The sequence below is a fragment of the Budorcas taxicolor genome, chromosome 2, assembly GCF_023091745.1.
Source record: "Budorcas taxicolor isolate Tak-1 chromosome 2, Takin1.1, whole genome shotgun sequence".
Classification (NCBI taxonomy): Eukaryota; Metazoa; Chordata; class Mammalia; order Artiodactyla; family Bovidae; genus Budorcas; species Budorcas taxicolor.
The window spans coordinates 74967423-74989178 of NC_068911.1; the positions used below are offsets into that span (position 1 = coordinate 74967423).

At 39.7% G+C, this 21756-nt stretch overlaps 1 protein-coding gene across 1 annotated transcript in view; it reads right to left on the reverse strand.

Annotated features, from left to right (window-relative positions):
- CSRNP3 (cysteine and serine rich nuclear protein 3) overlaps positions 1-21756 on the reverse strand; it is a 76966-nt gene that overhangs the window by 33942 nt on the left and 21268 nt on the right. The gene's annotated exons all lie outside the window — the stretch shown is intronic.

Here is a 21756-nt window from a genome sequence, read left to right on the forward strand (position 1 = left end):
TCTGGGTACAAGAATCCAGGGGCAGCTTAGGGGCATTAGGAAAAGATAAACCAAGACTTGGTAAATCATTGCTGTGATCTAGTTTAAAGTTTCATGCAATCTATTACTACAAACTACTGCTACATATTTTGACGATCTATACATAAAGTAAGGATATTTGCACATAGGCCAGTTTTAATGGTAGAGGTGTGTAATCACAAAGTTTGAAAACTTACTAGTACACCAGTGGTGAAGCTGTAAAACTAGTAATGATAATTGGGTAATTTTAAAATGTTGCTTCTATTGATGAAGTTTTATTTGTGTGTTGACCACGTGCCAAGGCCTTTCTAAGTGCTTCATAGGTATTAATTTATTGAATCTTCATACCAATACAAGCATTGTTAGAATAGGTAGACTGTTCAATTTTATAAATGAAACTGAGGTCCAGAGAGGTGAAGCGATTTACCAAAACCTCACAGCTGGTAGCAGAGCGGCCTGATGTGAATGCAGACAGCATCAGTCCAAGGCTCAAGCTGTTCATCTTAACAATCTCCTGCCCATTCTTAGTTCTGGAATGGGCTGACTCTTTTTTCTCCCTTCTTATGTTCCATGACGTAAGTATGTTTGTCAGATCAGACTTTAGTCAAGGATTGGCATCCATAAAAATAAAGAGGGCTTATGCCAAGGTATGGGCTTCCCTTGTGGCTCAGCTGGTAAAGAATCAGCCTGCAATGGGGGAGACCTGGGTTCGATCTGTGGGTTGAGAAGATCCCCTGGAGAAAGGAAAGGCTACCCACTCCAGTATTCCAACCTGGAGAATTCCATGGACTGTATAGTCCATGTGGTCGCAAAGAGTCGGACACAACTTAGCGACTTTCACTTTCATGTTCCATGAAAATCAGCTTTCAGGACTCAGAAAAAAAAAACAACTAGAATTATAGCAATGAAAATCTAGCTTCATTATTAAGAAAACAGGAAGAGAGAAAGCAAGCTGCTTTTGTTTTAGAAGCAGTTAGAAGCAACATAGGTAGTAAACTGTTGTAAGCCTCTGCCTTTTGATTACCAGAATGCTAGTGGCCTGGAGCTATAAATCTTAATGACACAGGCTTTAAAGTCAGACACACCAGTAGGCTCATTGCTAACTTAGGGCAGTGACTTAACCCCTGCTTCTTTATCTCAAATTTCCTAGGGCTGTTGTGACAGAGTAGAGGTTATAAACATGAACTCTGAAGACAAAACACTTAGTTCAAATCCTGTGTCTGCCATTTGCTTGTGGTATGACCTTGGACAAGCTATTTACTCCCTCTATGACTCATGTATTAATATAAAATAGTTTTAGTAATAAATCCCACTGTATAGTGTTGTTACAAGGATTAAACAAATTGATATTTGTTAAGCATTAAACAAAGCTTGGTGCATAGTAAGTACTATGCAAAGTGAAAGTGAAGTCGCTCAGTCATGTCCGACTCTTTGCGACCCCACAGACTGTAGCCTACCAGGCTCCTCTGTCCATGGGATTTTCCAGGCAATAGTACTGGAGTGGATTGCCATTTCCTTCTCCAGGGGATCTTCCCAACCCAGGGCTCGAACCCAGGTCTCCTGCATTGTAGACAGACGCTTTACCATCTGAGCCACCAGGAAGTACTATGCAAGTGTTTGTTAAATAAAAATAAAGAAATCAATAATCATTCATCTAATTTGAATTGACATAAATCATTTATATAGAGCAGTAGAGAATGTGAAATGGAGAGATCAATATGTGTTAACTATTCATTGGCAGGGACTAGTCCCATATGACAAGTGTTTCACAATGAAAATGTTCTGTTCTGCATTTTCAGTTCAGTTCAGTAGCTCAGTCGTGTCCTACTCTTTGCGACCCCATGAACCACAGTACGCCAGGCCTCCCTGTCCATCACCAACTCCCAGAGTCTACCCAAACCTATGTCCATCGAGTCGGTGATGCCATCCAACCATCTCATCCTCTGTCATCCCCTTCTCCTCTTGCCTTCAATTTTTCCCAGCATCAGGGTCTTTTCAAAAGAGTCAGCTCTTCACCTCAGGTGGCCAAAGTATTGGAGTTTCAGCTTCAGCATCAGTCCTTCCAATGAACACCCAGGACTGATGTCCTTTAAGATGGACTGGTTGGATCTCCTTGCAGTCCAAGGGACTCTCAAGAGTCTTCTCCAACACCACAGTTCAAAAGCATCAATTCTTCAGTGCTCAGCCTTCTTCACAGTCCAACTCTCACATCCATACATGACCACTGGAAAAACCATAGCCTTGACTAGATGGACCTTTGTTGGCAAAGTAATGTCTGCTTTTTAATATGCTGTCTAGGTTGGTCATAACTTTCCTTCCAAGGAGTAAGCGTCTTTTAATTTCATGGCTGCAATTATCATCTGCAATATTTTGGACTTTAAATACTTTTTTTTTTCATTTTTGGTACATTTCTGTCATTGAGTATCTGACATATATATATATATACACCTGACATAGCTGACATATATATTTTGGGAATTACACAAGGTCCTAGGGTTGTCTGAATAAGAGACAAAAGGTTCCCCAAGTGAGGTTTAGTCTAAGGAAGATATTTTAATCTTGATTTTATGGAGGAGAAAATAAAGGCCCAGAGTGGTTCTCATCCAAGGTCACAAGCTGGTCGATGAGATGCATGTTCTACTCCGTCTGGCTTCATGCTGGTGCCCTCTGCATTTCCCTCTTCGGCTCGTTCTCCTCAGGTGTCAGCATACATCCTTCACTGTTCTTAGTTTTGCTCCTTCTGCGTCGTGCTTACTGCAAATCCTGTCTATACTTCAAAATTACAGGATTTAAGTAACACTTTTCTTTTACCTTCAACAAGAATTGATTTACATTTATCTGTGCATTCATTTCTTTACCCACCCATATTTATCACCATTAACCTGGGGCCAGATCTCTAAGATAATGAAGATACAGTGATTCCTCATTATTCATAGATTCTGGATTTGTGAATTCGCCTTCTTGTTGAAACTTATTTGTAACCTCCAATCAATACTTATGGTACTTTCATGATCATTCACAGACATGCCCAGAGCAGTGCAAACTCTGAGTAGCCTCACGTTCTCAGCTGAGGCTGAACAAGCTGACTGCTTGAATCTGTTTCAGCTCTCCTAATGTAAACCAGCATCCTTCGCGTGGTATGTTCAGTGTCACAGGAGATGCACTTTGGGGCTTTTTGTTGGTCAGTTTGCTGTTTGAAATGGCCCCAAGCATAGTGCTGAAATGTCCAGTGTCCCTAAGTGCAAGGCTGTGATGTGCTAGATAAGCTTTGTATGGGCATGAGTCACTGTGCTGTTGACTATGAGTTTAATGTTAATCAATCAAGAATAAAAATTAAGTAAGCTTCCCTGGTAGTTCAGATGGTAAAGAATCTGCCTGCAACGCAGGAAACTCGGGTTCAATCCCTGGGTTGAGAAGATTCTCCCAGAGAAAGGAATGGCAACCCATTGTAGTATTCTTGGCTGGGAAAGAAAAGCCTGGTGGGCTACAGTCCATGCAGCCGCAGAATCAGACACAACTCAGCAACTCACATTGCCACTACTACCTTGAAACAGAAACACACTAAACAAAGTATATATTGACCGGTGGATGAAAACATGACCACAGGCTCCCAGAAACCTAACCCTATATTTCCTAGGCGCAGAGGTTCAGTATTTGCTAATTTATTGTTTGCTGCAACTTTATAGAACACAACTACTAGCAACAATGAGAATTAGTAGTACTTTTTCTCTGTTCATGGGCCATTTCTCTAACAATTGACGGCTGAGCAAAGTTAACAGAAAAGTGACAAAAAGTGGTACTTAAATGATTAAAATATATAAAAAGTGTTCAAACTCACTAATAATCAAATAAGTAAAAATCAAAACAATAACAAAATATAATTTTTTCCCATTTAACTAGCCAATAATGAAAAATTGGAATAATCTTAAGTTGTGGCAATAGCACAAAGAGATGAGCATTTTTCTATACTATTGATTGGTATATACATTATTACAACGTCTTCAGAAGGCAAGTTCTCAGTGTATATTCCAAGAACCTCAGAAAAGGTTTATCTTTTTCTTTTTTTCAATAAAAATAATTCTGGATCTAGGAATTGACCTTAAGGATACAGTAATCAGAAGTTTTAAAAATTATGTGGCCAAACATGTTCATTAAGTTATGTATAATAATGACAAACTGAAAACCACCTAAATGGTTGACACTGTAGAAATGGTTGAGTTAACATAAGGCTTTGCCTATATGAAGGGATAGTTCTGTAGCCAATAAAATTAGTAAGATTTTGCAGATATTTTAATACTACTGGAAAATGCCTGATACAATGTTCAGTATAAAAATTAGATTAGAAAAAAATGTTTAACAATATATAACAGCTATATAATAACACACAAAAGAAATACTGAGAAAATACCATAATGCTATTATCATCTTGAAGTGATAGCATTACAGTTCCACAAAATCCATTTCTTTACAGTTTTGAATTTTCCAACTTTTCTGCAGTGAATGCCACAAAAAGCAGAAAAGTTATAGACATAAATTCTCCATTTTGTACTTTAAGATCATTCTATTGCTTTTGAATGTAAGACAATAAAATTGTTTAATGCATTCATGAAATGGCATTACTATAAATGAGTCATCTTATACTCTAGCATTTATGACCATATGTTTCACATTTTGAAAATTCCATTAAACATAACCACAAGTCCTTATACATAGATTCCACAGACTATGTTTAAGACCCTAAACTACTCCAAAATGGTTATGAATGTGTCATTCCTTGTCTATCTCATCACAACCAACTAAGTACTAATTCAGCAACAGTGTGGATGAACCTAGAAATATGTTAATAAGTTCATCTCCATTAGCATGCCAGGTATACAATTAGTCTGTTCTTTCTTCACAGGACATCCTCACCATCACTGGACAGTAGTGTTTCTACAAATCTCTACATAAAGATTCAGACAGTTAAAATCAGCCTCATTCTTGGTTCTGAATTCGAATTCCATTTCCTTGTCAGAACTGAAGTTTTCTTATCGAGAACCCTAGTCTCATTTAGTTTCCTCCTACTCAGAACTTGGTTTTATTCCTTCAATTCCAGCTACTTTATGAATAACATTTGTTGCATCAACCAAGAATCAAAGCTCTATGACCTGCCTATTTCCTTAATCCCACAATATCTTCTGCCATACTTCTTTTCACCATATCAGCCATTTTAGCTAAAAGGAAATAACCGACCTAGATCAGAGCCATACGCCATGATATTGTGAATAGGATTGCTGATTTTCATACATGGGGTCAACCCTACTGCCCAGTCCCTACTGCCCTCAATCCCAATCCACTAGTCATAAACCAAATCTCTGTGTGCTCTACTCCAGCATCAGTAAAAAGCAAAAGAATTTGTCAGTTATCAGTCAGCTAATGCTTAATTCTCTAATTACTTAAAAAATAATGCAAGAGTAGGAGAATTATCATGATGGAATTTTGGAATGGATGTGAAAAATATCCATAGAATCTAAGTTTTGCTAGAATCCAAATATATGTGTAGTTATATATACAAATAACATAGAGGTATATCTAAATAGTCATATATCCATTTGTTTCAAGTATCTGGTAGATTGCTAATTTGGTTCTAGTGAAGCCAAGGTTGTACATAGTAACAGTAATTACCTCTCCTGTGTAATTACCTCATCAATGCTATAAGTCACGAGAATTAAATGGGAGAGATGAACCCGAATAAGGCAAATACATTAGCACTCCTGAAAGCACCTCAAGGCATAAGTCTATGATGGAGTTAGGATAGTTTTCCTCATATAGTTAGAATAGCTTTCCTCATTTCAGATCTCTGAAAACACACAGATCATCTTCCTATATTATTCACTCCTTCAAAGAGTTCCTCACATATAAACACCTAATTTATGCACCCAATTATGCAGGCATAGGAGAAGGCAATGGCAACCCACTCCAGTACTCTTGCCTGGAAAACCCCATGGATGGAGGAGCCTGGTAGGCTGCAGTCCATGGGGTCGTGAAGAGTCAGACACGACTGAGTGACTTCACTTTCACTTCTCACTTTCATGCACTGGAGAAGGAACTGGCAACCCACTCCAGTGTTCTTGTCTGGAGAATCCCAGGGACAGGGGAGCCTGGTGGGCTGCCGTCTATGGGGTCGCACAGAGTCGGACACGACTGAAGCGACTTAGCAGCAGCAGCAGCAGCAGCAGCAGCATGCAGGCACATATTCATATTTTTCATTCACTGAATAAACATATATTAAGCACCTATAACCCTGGCAATTTCTATGTGGCTTCTGCATACATTACCAATCTGCTGACATAATGAGTTTGCCACTGGCCCCAAGCTGATAAGATAAGGATGTTCATTTGACCCAATGGAAGACACTGTTTTTCTTAATGTTTATAGGAACACTACTAAAACAGTGTCATGTGTTTACATAGATGTAGGAACTTGTTACAACAAAAACCAGGTTTCTTTACTCTTTAGTCTGCCACTCCCATGCTGTGTTTGAATGTTTGCGAGCAGAAGCTGGAGGGAGCTAAAGGGCTCTGCATAATGAAAGGATGTGCCTTGCAGCTCTCAGGGGAGCAATTCAGGAGGAAAACGGGGAAGTACAGAGGAAGAATAGAGCTAGAGAGAGAAGCGAGGTTGCACTTTTTATCATGCAATGATTACCTATGACTCTGAAACAGATTTTCAATTCTATAGAATCGGGTCATTCTCATGTGCAATCCTGGTGAGCTTGCACTGGATCATGGCCACAGCTCTGAGATGACTTCTGCTATCTGACACAAAATCTAGACCAGTCCAGACTAGTTTCATCATTAGGTGAGACACTATGTGTAGGCAAGATGATATTACCTCATATGTAAATAGTATAACAAATAAGATTAGGGATTCAAAATAGCTATTTGTACTGCATGTACCAACACTCTATGATGCCATGTTTCTACCTGTATACAAATCACGCACTTGCTCTTTCTTACTTGCTGTCTTTCTGCTTCAACAAATGGCTAACCATTTTATTAAATGGCCAACCAACTTATTATCCCAGACAGTAAACGTGCCTTGCAAATAAGGGTTACGATTTCTGAAGACTTTGGAATTTAGTTTCCAATTAAAATTCCTTCTTTTCCTGGGAAAAAAAGAGAGGCAGGGTTTTGTCAACCTGGATAAATCAAATTGCCCCGTGTGGTACTGGGATATATATATATATATATGGAGAGAAAAAGAGTACGACTTTCTCCAAGTTCCGCCCATTCATCTCCACTGTGATCACAGTAAGTTTTTCAAACAGAAAGCTAGAGGATGAACCTCACTGGCGGCCGGAGGGCCCAGCCTCCCCGCACTGCTCTGGCAGCTCTCCTACTCATCCGACTCTCTGCTGCGGGGTTCTCAGTGTGGACAGTAATTCACAGGGGAGAGCAATCGGCTCCCTCTGCCGAGAACGCCCGGAAGGAACTCCAGGCGCCTCCTCCCCCAGCTGCAGGCTCTGCAGGGAAGGTTCTGCTCAGGATGGCACTGGCCAAGCCCACCAGTCTGCTGGGCCGGGAAGGCACCAGGCACCGCGAGAACGCCGGCGGACACCAAGATGAACAATCTGTCATTCCTTCCTAGACAAATTGACAATATAGCAAGGAACACAGAAGTACCTCAAATAACAAGGCAACAAGGCGCTAGAATGGCTTTCCTCTAGAGGTCGTGTTAGCTGTAGTTTTCCGACACTAGTGTGCAATAATTATCGCCTAGCAGGTAAGTTTCTTCATGTTGATGAGAGCAAAGAGCATGCTTCACGTCTTTATCTTTTCAGCCCCTAGCACAAGGCCTTGCACACTTCCTCGTGTAATCCAGGTCTCTGTTCACGTGCCTTTTGCTCAGAGAAGCCCATCCATCATTCTTCAATCCTTTCCCTCCTTTGTTCTCAGAGTCCCTATCACTGCCTGATGTTATACATTTGTCTGTTATCATTATGACCATCAGCATATAAACCTACAGGGCCTTATCAGTCTTTTCACCACTGTATCTTCAGTGCTGGAATATTGCAGAATGGGTGCTCACTGCATATTTTATAAATAATATTTTACAACAAATAAATACTTGTAGAATGAATGGATTGCTTTAATACTATAAAAGAAGTAGGGAATGCTATGAAAACTCAATGGAGAAATTCATCTTGGCTACTGAAGGATCAGGAAAGGTTTTATGGAGCAGGGCCTTGTAAATGTGGGTAAGATTTCAATGGTACTGAAAAGAACCCCAAGGTCGCCAGTGGCAGAAGACATTTAGGGACCACAGAGTGGATGGCTGCAGATGAAGTTCCGTTTATACGATAGTTACTAGTTAAATTTAACAGATATTTATTGAGCACCTACTATATGCCAGGTACTATTTTTAGCACTGAGGAAATAAACACAGGAGTTAGACACAATACAACACAGAACAGACCAGCTTGGTTTTAAACTCAGATCTTGTGATCAGGAGACTGGATTTTTAGTCTGTTCTCAGTGGGGTGTCTCAGAAAGCTTGTAAACTAGGGGATTGAAGTTATTAGGTGGAAAACAAAGAAAGGCATTAGAATGTTGACTAAAGCAAGACTAAAGAAGCTCCAATTATCAGAAGAGATTTCTTTCTTCTTGTAATTAAAAAGTAAATATTTCCCAGGCTGGTTCATAAGAAATTCTAGAAAAATAACAAGATCAGAATACGATGAATGCCAGAATCTGAGGTTTCATGATAGACCATTGCATTCTTCCTTAAAGATAGAAACCCCAAACCTGCTGACTCTGGGAGGTTAATGTTCTGTATTCCAATGTAGTTACAGATGATTTAAGTGATAGAAACAATAAAAGACAGTTCTGATTGCCTTTCTTTTAACAATATTATTACATTATCAGCCCTCTAGAGTGAGCATCCCTACGTTTTAATCACTTGAAATGGTATTATCAGGTAATGACAGAGATGAAGGTTTTCAGAGACAAGGAATCAGCTTAACCATTCAGTGAGCATCTGGTTCACTCGGGTGGTCCTTTTGCTATGTTTAAGGTGACAGGAACATTTGCATTAAGCATGACATGAAAGAATGGTCAAATATCACAGACTGTATTAAAAAAAGAGAAAGAAAATAAACATTTTTCACATTTATACCATAGTGCTCAGTGTTTTTCAGGTTTTATCTCATTAATTCTTGGCACAGTCCTACAAATGAAATAAAGGGCTTCTACTCTGCAGATAGGAAATGGACTGCCTAAGTCGCTTCGTCCATGTTGTTCAACTAGACTGGAGAGTGCAAATTCTCACAAACACAGTAGCAAAATAAAAATGTAAGCAAATCATGAGGTATGCCACAATCATATTTATTGGGACTATCCCATGAGGAGATGTTCATTTAATCCAAGGTGTTTTTTTTTTTTTTTTTAATGAATCACAGTCAAGTATTCTACTGGAGAATTTCTTTCAACACAAATGGTTTCAATTTGTTGATTTCTAGATTTAGATTTGAAAAATGTAAATGTAAGACTCTCAAATCCCACTGCAGGGAGAGACTGTTGAAGAAAGAGAAAACAACATTTGGTTTTTCTTGCTTTCTTTTTTCTTAATAGGATGTCAGACTTGTGACATTGCTAAGAAAATACAAAGAACATTTTCTCACTAAATTCAGAATTAGTACCTAGGCAGTATTCTAAGCATTTATATAATGCTTAATGGTATTCTATTATTGCTAGTGTGAGGATGGTCATATTTCATTATTGTTTCTAGGTTTGACCACACTGCACAGAAATTGTGAAAATACTCCAAGCAGTTCTCGAGTTGAAAGCTTTAAGTGCCAACAGTATTTTAACTCATCACTTTGAAATAGGTTCATGCATATTTTATTGCAGAGGTCAACAAACCTTTTTTCTGTAAAGGGCCAGATAATAACATTTTGGTTTTGCAGGCCATTCTGTCTCCTGCAGCTATTCCACTCTGCCATTACAGTGCAAAGGCAGCCACAGACAATGTGTAATATGTAAATGGACAAGGATGGTTGTGCTCCAGTCAAACTTTACTTACCAAAGCGAGGGACAGGAGAGGCTAGGCTTGCAGCGGCTGTAGTTTGCTGAACTCCGAATTATAAAATAGATTACTGCTATAAAATATCATTTAAGCAGAAGACATATTCTGATCGCCTGATTACTAGTTTGTGCATCTAATCTGTTTTCACTGCTGCCTCTTTTATTGGGTTGAGATCTTTCAGAGCATGGAGCGCATCTGGCTTTCCCTTAATATCCCTGGTATATTAAGGGCAGGACAACTGGGTGGTTGCCAAAGGTTCCTATTAGGGCATCCATAACGGGGTATTAGAATATCACAGGAATACATAAAATATATGTGCCAGTAAAGCTGGATTTCTTGAGACTGGCAACTTGTAAATTGGTCTCATTGTCACTAAAGTATATAAAAAAGCCTTCACTGTCACCATTTATCTTTGTTGAGGACACGCATGGCACACACCCCAGACTTCTCCTTGCAAGGAAAGGAACAGCCATTTCCCTGCACACACAGTGCCCACCCCCACCCAGCTACTAAGTCAGTTGCCTGAAGTTGTAGTCACTGGGAGCTGAAATACTGGAAGTGCCTGATATATGGCATAACTGCTGTTTACCAGGAACATGTGATTTATTTTATCATTTAAATTAAAAACCGTCTTCTATGCCTCCTCAGAAGTGATCTGGTTCAGAAAATTGCAATAGCGAGGCAATTACATTTAAGTTGTAAAGCTATATAATGTGTAGTGCAGGTAATAAATCTCTCATTTTAAACATAATGAAAAAGGTATACAAATAATTGAAAACCTCGGCCCTAGTAAGAGGATGTGGAACAAACAATTCATCTCCCCAGGGCATCCACATGTTCCTGTGTGTCCCCGGGTAGGCTTTCAACAAATGTTTGTCGAATGAATGAGGGCAATAGGCCTTTGCTCCACCACTTTTGAGGGATTGAAGGGCTGACATGGAACATGTTGAATGTTAGCAATTTTATAAGAGATATAAAAGAATTTCTGATAAAATTCCCACTGGAGGATAGCTGTGCAAGGTCAAGGTCTCTTAAAATGGTGCTGAAATTCACCATGAGGGAGAGATATCCATGTTCAGGGTAAATATGAAGTGTCTACCTTGTTCTTCATCTGGTATCTGGGAGGAAAAGAGATGCTGTGGAAGAGCAGTTGTGGGGAGGATCCTGGAGACCCAGGCTGGAGAAATTATTGGCGTCCAACTGAAGGGACAAAGCTCCATGGCAGGTTCTCATGAGTACCCAAAATGTGTCCACCACTTGCTACAGCTAGTGCCCCAGGGAGGATGTGCGCTAACAGGAGAAAACACGGTGGATTTCAAAGTGATTAAGGAAAAGGCATTACAAATGGGTGAACCAAGAAAGGCAATGAAGCAGGGTGAATAAACACTGGAGGAAAGGGACTCAGATTTAGCAGTAGAAGAAATAAAAATTGCAATGCTAAATGCCGTTTTAGAAGAAAGAGAAAAGACCAATCCAAAATATGCATGCAAGATTCAGATTAATATATTGTTCACTAAAAACACTAGAATTTAATTTTTCAGGCAGAAAAGGAGACAAAAAGGAGCTTTAAAATGTCTTTGAAAGTCAAAGAACAAGCATCTCGGATGGTGCACCCCAGGTCTTATTTTAGTCTATATACAGATACGAAGATTAAGCTTTTGTGTAGTCTGTTGAGATTCTTTGAAAGAAAGCTTGTTTTAAACAATCAAACCCACCTGACTACAAAAGAAAAAGCTGCAACCTTTCTTTTAAGTGGTTGAGAACTGAACCACAGGAAATCAGCTTAGACTCCTCTAGATCTGAGAGAAGGAAGAGTCTGCTGAATACAGCAGGCAGGGCGTCCAGGATTAAAAGAGGGAATCAATGAACAGTAGAGTGCAAAATGAAGATAAATAAAGATGAAAACTTTTAAATGGAATAAAGAGGGGGTGATCAAATAGGACTAATGCTCAGCTGATGCTTCAGGTTTTCACAAACCCAGTAATTTGATGATTCTGGAGTTTCATGTTTACTAATTTGGTTTCTGAATCAAACATAACTAGAGATAGTTTCACTTCTCACTTGGAGACTATGTCACGGTATCTGGAAAAAGATTACACTCTGCCTCCAACTCTGCCCTCTTTCCTGACTTGAAAGATACCCAATGACCTGATGATGCTTCAGCTGCTTCACAGAGATAGACGGATCATATGCACCCTCCTGAATTCAAAGCATGTGGGAGAAAAATCATGGGCACTTTTCCTATGTGAAAGAGGCGCATGAACTGGGGAATGAGAACGCACAGCTACTCCAAGTGAAGTGAATGTGAGAGAGTTCCAGGGTCATGGGATCCACTGCTGTTGCACATTATTTAATGAGTCAGGAGGAGGTAAATGGTGAGCATACACAGTGGTCCTCTATCTATCCATGGGACCCAAAGCATAAAGGAGGGAGGAACATCAGAACAACTTGGCGAGAGCCTGAAGAAGCAGATTACCCCTCTGAGCAGGGTCATATGTGATCCATGAATATGTTCTCAAACTTAATGTGCATCACACTCTAATATGTATCCATACATCGAACAGGCTGAGGCTAAAAACGATCCATTCTCTTCTTCAAGAATTCCACGGTGGCTCCAAGAGAGGGCACCAAAAGCATGGTTGCATGTGGTGCAATCAAGTACAGTGTTAAGGGAGAAGAGGGGTTTCAAAATGGAGAGACTAGCAGTGCGTCCTTTTGGATGAGGGGGAAAAGCAGATTGCCACAGTTTCTCAGTAAAAGTGGGCTATGCCTACTTCAAGGGTCGAGAATGAAAGAGAACTCAGGGGAGCTACCTGTGGCTACCATAGCGCAGCAAGAGCAGCTAATGCGAAAGGGCTTGCAGGCAGGATGGCAGAGGATTTCAGGCGATGGAAAGCTCAGCTTGGATGACACAGAAATCAAGAAAATGAAAAGGAAATGATTGCACCTGCTGAAGAGAGGAGATGGGTGGGCTTATATCAGAGGCAGAGGTCTTCTCAGGCTCTGAGGAGAATATTGAAGGGCAACATCCAGCCCAGTTAAATGGGTTCCACAATGTCTCAACACTGTCAAGTCCTGGGTGACAAGAAGAGTCTTTAAGAGATTATCTGAGAAAACCAGGTGGTAGTAAAAGAGAAGAGTCTCACAGGAGCTGAGGGGTATTCAAAGGAAGCCATGAAGAACCTCTTCTCTAAAGTGCATGAAAGCATAAAGCCAGAATAAGCAACATGTATCACATCAGAACAAGGAGGCCGGAGACGCCGTTTATACAGTGGCGAGGGGAGTGCTGCTGGAGAAAGAAAGGAAGCTGTTCATTGTGCTCCTGGGGAAATGGGATAGGATTGGGGGTATGGGAAACTAGAGGCATGAAGAGGGATTTTCTATGGTTTAAGTAACTTTATCCTTGTGTTAAAAAGCTTGGCAGAATAAAGAGTTTTCACACTGGGAGCGATTGGTCCACCCTGGGGTGAAGCTACTTGGCCACTGGGTACAAAGAGACAGCGGGGGCAGTAAAAGGTGTTGGCAGCAGGCACAAAAAAACTGTGCATCTTGGCAGTGAAGCAAAACAGGAAGTTTTAAGATGTGTGCAGCTCTCACCGATGCTTTGCACAAGGAACTATCGAGTGTTAACAACACATGAAAACTTTGAAGAAGAAAAGACAATATTTACGCACTTGAAATATACCAATCTGAATGCACTGTCAGGATTAATTTAATAGTTACAAGCTTTTGTGTTAGTTACTACTCAATCTTGCTTTTGGCCCTTTCTACTCTCCTGCCTAGAATATTCTTGTCCCAGAATAACCACATTGCTCCCTCTGTGCATTGCTCCTTATTTATTATGGGTCTCCGCTTAAATTTTACATTCTTGGAGTGGTCTTGTCTTCCCCTCTTTTCTTTCACGCTCTCCTTTCCCCTATTTTATTTTTCTTTAAAGTGCTTACAAGATATGTATATTCATTATCTGCTTTCCCACTAACATGTTGGTTCCTTGAGAGCAGGGTAACATCTGTCTACCCGAGGCTGTGCCCTCAGAATCTAGAACTGTGGCCAGCATATAAAAAGTACTCCTATAGGGACCTCCCCTGTGGTCCAGTGGTTAGGATTTTGCCTTCCAGCTCAAGGTGTGCTGGTTCAATTCCTGGTTGGGGAGCTAAGATCTCACAGAGGCAACCTGTGAGGTTGTCATGAGGCTGTCCATGTTTCATGGACAATAAGCCAATTAAAAAAAAAAAAAAGCAATGTTGTAACAAATTCAATAAAGCCTTCAAAAAATAGTCCACATCAAAAAATTCTCTTAAAAAAACGTGCTCAGTAATATGTTTTGGAAAGAAAGAATCATTGGCCCCATATTACAAGTGAGAAAATGAACTCAGAAGTGTCGTAACTTGGCTAGGACACAAAATGATGGAGTCAGGATTTGAAATTGAATCTTTTGGACTGGCTTGTTGTTTCAGTTCCTCTGTGTGACCTCTTTAAAAGCAGAACATGTATGTCTGAAGGGCAGTGTGACACAGTGTCGGCTTCCCAGCCAGACTGGGATTTCAATCCTGGCTCAGCCACAATTTAGTTGCCCACCCTCTTCAGGCTTTGTAACCTCTCTTGCCTGTTTCCTCTTTGTAAAATGAGAATATCTACCTCACTGGGATGTGGAGATTAACAAGTATAACGTCTGGCACCTAAGCAATTCCTAGTGAATGGTAGGTGAGACTACTGGAGTGGACAGAATAAATAAAAGAATGAGGTGTTAGGAAGCAGGAGGAAATAGGGAAAGGCTGGGAAGGAAAGGTGAGAACTTCGGTGTGTTTGGCTTTCCTTGAGAGCTGTGGGATGGAAAGAAGCCTTCTTGGTTAAGAAGCAGAAACCAGGCAGCTTTTATAAAAAGGGAGGACCTCTAAGGGGAAATTTATGAGGCCCCAGTTTAGCAATGGAGGAGAGCAGCTGGCCAGCAATGGACTCTGTAGATACCATGCTCCCCCAGAATGGTGAACCTTCATAAAGTTGCAGTGATACAGGATGAATAAGTCTAGACAGCTAATGTACAACATGAAGACTCTACTTAATACTGTACTGTAGACCAGAACTTTGTTAAGAGAGTAGATTTTAGGTGCTCCAACCACACACACACACACACACACACACACACACACACAAATGGTAACGATACGAGGAGATGGATATATTAATTAGCCTCATTAGAGTGATCATTTCACTGTATATGTATATAACAAGTCATCACGTTGTATACCTTCCATATATACAATTTTTATTTAAAAATTACAAAAAGAAAGAATATCTTGACCCTTTATGGTAAAAATGAAGAAAATCAAGGTGAAATTTTAAAAATATATCCTACATTGAGTGTATACTTTAAAATGTTGATTTTACGTGAATTTCAGCTCAATGGGGTAAAAAATACAAGAGGGAAAAAAAAAAAAACAGGTGAACCCACGGAACATTTGTTGTAATTTAAATCCCTGAAAGTGAGGAAATTGTGAGCTTACATCAAAGGGGAAAAAAGGCTGCCTTTGGAGGCCGTTTTAGGAAGAAGAAAGGGCTGGCTTGACAGGAGCCGTCTGTGTGATTCTGCACCGCAGGCACGGAGGCTTTGTTCATGCCCTCAGGAGGTCTCACGGAACCAGGCTGGGGCATAGATACGCAGAATCCCAACACAGTTCTGTGTTTTGATAAACCCTTTAGCTTCTGAATATATAGGGAAAAGCCTAAGGTAAATAAAATATTTAATAAAATGTCCTTATTTAAAAGACCAAATTATATAAAATAAGGGCTATTTTCCTTCTGCTCTTTCCCCCTAAATTCCAGGATGACTTTTCTGAATTATCTTTAGGGCCCAACCCAGGATGAAAGAAGAAATAAATCAAGTGACTGGAGCAACAAAGCAGGCAGCTAGGACTCTTTTGTTATTGTTTGCAGGGAGTGGTAGGGAGGCGGGGATGAGGTTGGCAAGAGGATGCTCCAGGGAGGAACGGGAAAATGAGGCTGATAGACTTCCTGAGGAATCCAGGGAAATGCTAGACAAGGAAAACATAACTTTTGCAGAGAGGAGACAGCTAGGGTCATTTCACTTGAGGTTGCTCTAAAACAGAAAGGAAGGGTGTTAGAAAAACTGATGGTAAGAGGCAAAAAGCCGAGGCAACAGCCACCTATGAGAGGAGTCTGAGGTTCAAAAGTGGGAACTGGAAGGGCGGGGGAGAGATTAATGACATCACACCATGATATGTGATAACTGAAGACTCTGCTGGGCAAGGACATCAAAGAACCAATAAACTAAATGTCATACAAAAGGCCTGGGCAAGACTCTTCAGAAAGGTGAGGAACAAGTGGATTTAAAGGCAGGAGGTCTGGGTTGGAGGAGGAGAAAATGGGACATTACAGGTCTAGAATAGCAGAGAGACTGGTAGTTCTTTTACCAAGATTTTGGCTACTTCTCTGCTAATGTCATCTCAATCTGGTCACCAGCCTCCCTGACAGTGAAATGGGGTGATGAAGTGTCTAGGTTCTAACCAGTGGGGATGTGTAATAATCATATGGGCAATTTCTGGGTCTTGTGTTTAAAAGAGGTGTCTTTCTCCTCATCATTCTTTTCTTATCTGCTACCCACGAGTGAGAATGTGAACTTGCTGGCAGGAGGCCAAACAGTCAAGCAATCAATTGGATGTGAAATATCAAAGGTCAACAGGACAGAAGTAGCCTGAGTTCCCTCAACCAGGGAGCCGCCAAATGGGCAGTGGGCTGCTTAGGCTTAGACCTTTATGTGTAGGGTGAAACAAACTGTTATTTTTCTTTAAGCTACATAATAACCTTAACCATAAGCTATATTCTATAGTGTAGCTAAAGTGGCTATTATTCTGTTACATCAGCCAAACTAATACATAGATACTAAAGAGAAGGCTTAAATATAAGCCTCTCTTTAACATACTATTTTTAAAATATGTATTTGACTCTTACAAAAATATGCAGACCCAGAACTAACCCATCAAAAGGTCTATAAAGCCAGATGTCAATTAAGGAGACTTAGCTGGATAATGATGTAGTGGAAAATATATGTACGAAAGAAGGAAAATGGGCTACTGGAATTAAAAATATTTGTAAGGGAGAACCTTTTGAATTCAGTTTGAGACATAGTCTCTTTTCTCACTGCCATAGTAACTTCTGAAATTATTGTTCAAAGTGGAAAATATGGCAGAACAAGTAACATGCCTATTATAAAAGAAACATTTAAAAATAGAATAGAAACACCAGAGCAAAGAGGGAACTTCTACCTGTCTTTCAAGAGCCTTAGGAGTAGTGGAGGTGATGGAATTCCAGTTGAGCTATTTCAAATCATAAAAGATGATGCTGTGAAAGTGCTACATTCAATATGCCAGCAAATTTGGAAAACCCAGCAATGGCCACAAGACTGGAAAAAGGTCAGTTTTCATTCCAATCCCAAAGAAAGCTAATGCCAAAGAATGCTCAAACTGCACAATTGCACTCATCTCACACACTAGTAAGGTAATGCTCAAAATTCTCTAGGCCAGGCTTCAACAGTATGTGAACTGAGAACTTCCAGATGTTCAAGCTGGCTTTAGATAAGGCAGAAGAATCAGAGATCAAAGCTGCCAACATCCGTTGGATCATCAAAAAAGCAAGAGAGTTCCAGAAAAACATCTACTTCTGCATTATTGATTACGCCAAAGCCTTTGACTATGTGGATCACAATAAACTGTGGAAAATTCTTAAAGAGATGGGAATACCAGACCACCTGACCTGCCTTTTGAGAAATCTGTATGCAGGTCAAGAAGCAACAGTTAGAACTGGAAATGGAACAATAGACTGGTTCCAAATTGGGAAAGGAGTACGTCAAGGCTGTATATTGTCAACCTGCTTATTTAACTTATATTCAGAGTACTTCATGAGAAACACTGGGCTGGATGAAGCACAATCTGGAGTCAAGATTGCCGGGAGAAATATCAATCACCTCAGATATGCAGATGACACCTACCTTATGGCAGAAAGCGAAGAGGAACTAAAAAGCCTCTTGATGAAAGTGAAAGAGGAGAGTGAAAAAGTTGGCTTAAAGCTCAACATTCAGAAAACGAAGATCATGGCATCTGGTCCCATCACTTCATGGGAAATAGATGGGGAAACAGTGGAAACAGTGACAGACTTTATTTTTTTGGGCTCCAAAATCATTGCAGATAGTGATTGCAGCCATGAAATTAAAAGATACTTACTCCTTGGAGGAAAAGTTATAACCAACCTAGACAGCATATTAAAAAGCAGAGATGTTACTTTGCCAACAAAGGTCTGTCTAGTCAAAGCTATGGTTTTTCTAGTAGTCATGTATGGATGCGAGTTGGACTATAAAGAAACCCGAGCGCCAAAGAATTGATGCTTTTGAACTGTGGTGTTAGAGAAGACTCTTGAGAGTCCCTTGGATTGCAAGGAGATCCAACCAGTCCATCCTAAGGAAATCAGACCTAAATATTCATTGGAAGGACTGATGTTGAAGCTGAAATTCTAATACTTTGGCCACCTGATGCAAAGAAATGACTCATTGGAAAAGACCCTGATGCTGGGAAAGATTGAAGGTGGGAGGAGAAGGAGATGACAGAGGATGAGATGGTTGGATGGCATCACCGACTCAATGAATGTCAGTTTGAGTAAACTCAGGGAGTTGGTGATGGACAGGGAGGCCTGGCATGCTCTGGTCCATTGAGTCGCAGAGTCGGACATGACTGAGTGACTGAACTGAGGAGTAGGGGAACATGTTAAATTATCTAACGAAAAGTCCCTTTTTAGTAAAGTTGATGGCTCTAAGGTGAAAGTGAAAGTTGTTCAGTTGTGTCTGACTCTTGGCGACCCCATGGACTATACAGTCCATGGATATCTCCAGACCAGAATGCCGGAGTGAGTAGCCTTTCCCTTCTCCAAGGGATCTTCCCAACCCAGGGATCGAACCCAGCTGTCCCGCGTTGTTGGCAGATTCTTTAACAGCTGAGCCACAGGATATCTCTAAAGAGAAAAATAAATATTCAACTCCTTTGTGGAAATAATAGCATACTTAGATAGAAATATCAAATGGGAAGACAAAACAATGAGATGCAAGGAGGAAACAAGACTAAGGCAATATACTTCATATCTCACAGGTATGAAGATGAAAATGTGTTTAGACTTTAATTAATTTTTTTCAATGGTACAAATCATTAAGAACAAGAACAGATAGAGAGTTTGATGAGAACATATATTAAGCTTTCTTTAATAAAGAAATACTATTATTTGCAGCTAAATAAAAACAAAGCAGTTCAAATATCCCCTCATCTGGATGATCTTCTTGGTCCATAGTCTTTTAAACAGAAATATTCTGCTTCTGCACTGCTTGACACAACTTTCCTTTACTTCTATGGACTCATTTTATGCTTCATTGAAAACTGTTTGCATCTTCGTTTCCAATCACTAAAACTGGGAGTTCCTTAAGGGCCAAGTCATGTTTTATTTCTTTGTGTCTTCCATTCTTAGCATATCAAATGAAAGAATACTTGAGGACAATTTTGTCTGCTGGGAGGAAAGTGGGATGAAAAGCCAGAAAAGAAAGCCAAAGCTGGCATCAATGGTATTTCAGAAAAGGACTGAAGGAAGTGAGCAGAACACAAATAATAATATTTTGGTAAGACGCCTGCAGTAAAAGCTGCCAAGAACAGCTGTGGTTGGACAAGACTCAGCAAAGCACCCAGGACTACAATGATCCACAACTGCTTACCAAGGATGGTATTTGTTTAGTTTGGCTTCTGATTTCCAGCTTAAGATGTATCATAATGTGACCATATCCATATGTTCTTTCAAACATCAGGGAAATAAAGTAAGAAAAGCAAGGTTACTATATGATGGTCATTACTCTCTTAAAGTAAAAGTTTGAAGAAAAGCAGATTAGAAAAAGACCCACTAAAGAATTGATTACATGTATTATACCAGATATAACCATATATAATACAATTATATAATATATAATCATCATATATGTAAATCATTACATATTCCCTGGTAGCTTAGCTGGTAAAGAGTCCGCCTGCAATGCAGGAGACCCCAGTTCAATTTCTGGGTCGGGAAGATCCGCTGGAGAAGGGATGGGCTACCCACTTCAGTACTCCTGGACTTCCCTTGTGGCTCAGCAGGTAAAGAATCTGCCTGCAATGCAGGAGACCAGGGTTCATTCCCTCGGTTGGGAAAGTTGGCTGGAGAAGGAAACAGCTAACCACTCCAATATGTTGGCCTGGAGAATTCCATGGACTATATGGTCCAGGGGGTCGCAAAGAGTCAGACATGACTGAGTGACTTTCACTTTCACATAAGTAAGTGAGTAAGTGAAGTCGCTCAGTCGTGTCCGACTCTTTGAGACCCCATGGACGGCAAGCTACCAGGCTCCTCCATCCATGGGATTCTCCAGGCAAGAATACTGTATCTATTTATATATACATCACATACACATATGAAAGAGAAGATAAAGTTAAGGGCTGGTAAACAAAGCTTGAGGCCACTTAATCCATAGGTAATATTGACATTTTGTTGTAGAGAAGGAATTATAATGTAATATCTTTCAGATAAACTCCTTCTATGAAAATATGTGAGCATCCACTGAATGAAAAGGCACCTTACAAATACCAAATAAGAAGATATCAGCCACAGAACTTCCCTGGCAGTCCAGTGGTTAAGACTCTACGCAGCCAATGCAGGAGACATAGGTTTGCTCTCTGATCAGGGAACTAATATCTACATGCTATGCTATACAGCCAAAATAAATAAATAATTTTTAAAAAGATATCAGCCACCGCATTTATGGGATACCAATACTACCCACTATGAGCTTATGTTACAAAATATAATGGAAAATCAGTCACAATTTATCAAGAGCGTGCTTGCAGTAGTTTGCAAACTTGATGGTAATATTTAAGGAAAACTTTTTTCTGCTTTATTAACCTTATAAATAATTCTTAAATAAAATAAACATTTATGTAGAGTTGATCTGAATAGAGTACTCATTTGAAGTGACAGAGGCATCTAGGGGATACTAATAAGTCCTGAACTGTCTTCTTATCAACCCCACTGGGCTTGTCCTTATTTCCTAATAAATCATATTGGAGTATTTAGAACAATGGTTTTTCAATGTTTTCAAACTGAGGCTCCCTTTTAATATCAAAATTACCATCCCCCACATTAAATTTTAATTGGGAAAAACACATAAAAAGGCTACTTTGGACTTGTAATTATTTTAACTGAACATGTTTTATTTAACTACAACAGCATCTACATAGATTTCCAAAAAAAGAAAAGAAAACTTAAAATATTTATTCACTTTAAAACATTCCTTTTTTTCTTTTCTGTTTTTGAATAGTAGATGACCAGATATCTTAGATATTTTTAGAATGTTTATATTGTTATAAGCTCTGTCTGGATCAAATTAATCATAAAGAAAAACTAAAAATTTTAACAGCTTGTATGCTTTATCCAACAACATTTATAGAAAACCACATAATAAGTAATTATTAACTATAAAGTTGCTTTAATTCTACTTTAAAACAACTTTGCAATTAAATAGTTTTGCTTAGGTAATACGTGAAATCTCTAAAAATACAGAAGAAAAAAGCTGCATATCTTTTGAGTGCCCACTTCAGA